This window comes from Etheostoma spectabile, chromosome 4, assembly GCF_008692095.1.
Source record: "Etheostoma spectabile isolate EspeVRDwgs_2016 chromosome 4, UIUC_Espe_1.0, whole genome shotgun sequence".
Lineage (NCBI taxonomy): Eukaryota > Metazoa > Chordata > Actinopteri > Perciformes > Percidae > Etheostoma > Etheostoma spectabile.
The window spans coordinates 36,320,918-36,321,243 of NC_045736.1; the positions used below are offsets into that span (position 1 = coordinate 36,320,918).

Here is a 326-nt window from a genome sequence, read left to right on the forward strand (position 1 = left end):
AAGTAGAATGGGAGCCAGAGCCTTCAGCCATCAGGCTCCTCTCCTGTGGAATCAGCTTCTGGTCTGGTTTCAGGAGGCAGACACCGTCACCATATTTAAGAGTAAACTCTCCTCTTCGATAAAGTTTATAGTTAGGGAGTGAGGAGTCAGAGCGTTCACCTAGGACCCTCACATGGGGGAGGGTGTTTAGCCGCAGACACGGCTCCCCTTCTCTTTTCTGCTTCTCTTCATAGTCGTCAGATTAATTTACCATATAATCATTAATATAATAAAACTAGAGGGAGATAGGGCAGTACAGCCCGACCCGGCTCCTCTCTTTACCCTGT

The 326-nt window shown here is 47.9% G+C and overlaps 1 protein-coding gene across 1 annotated transcript in view; it reads right to left on the reverse strand.

The window, feature by feature from the left end:
• The window catches only part of stab1 (stabilin 1), a 122,935-nt gene that overhangs the window by 85,290 nt on the left and 37,319 nt on the right, over positions 1-326 (reverse strand). The window lies entirely within an intron of this gene.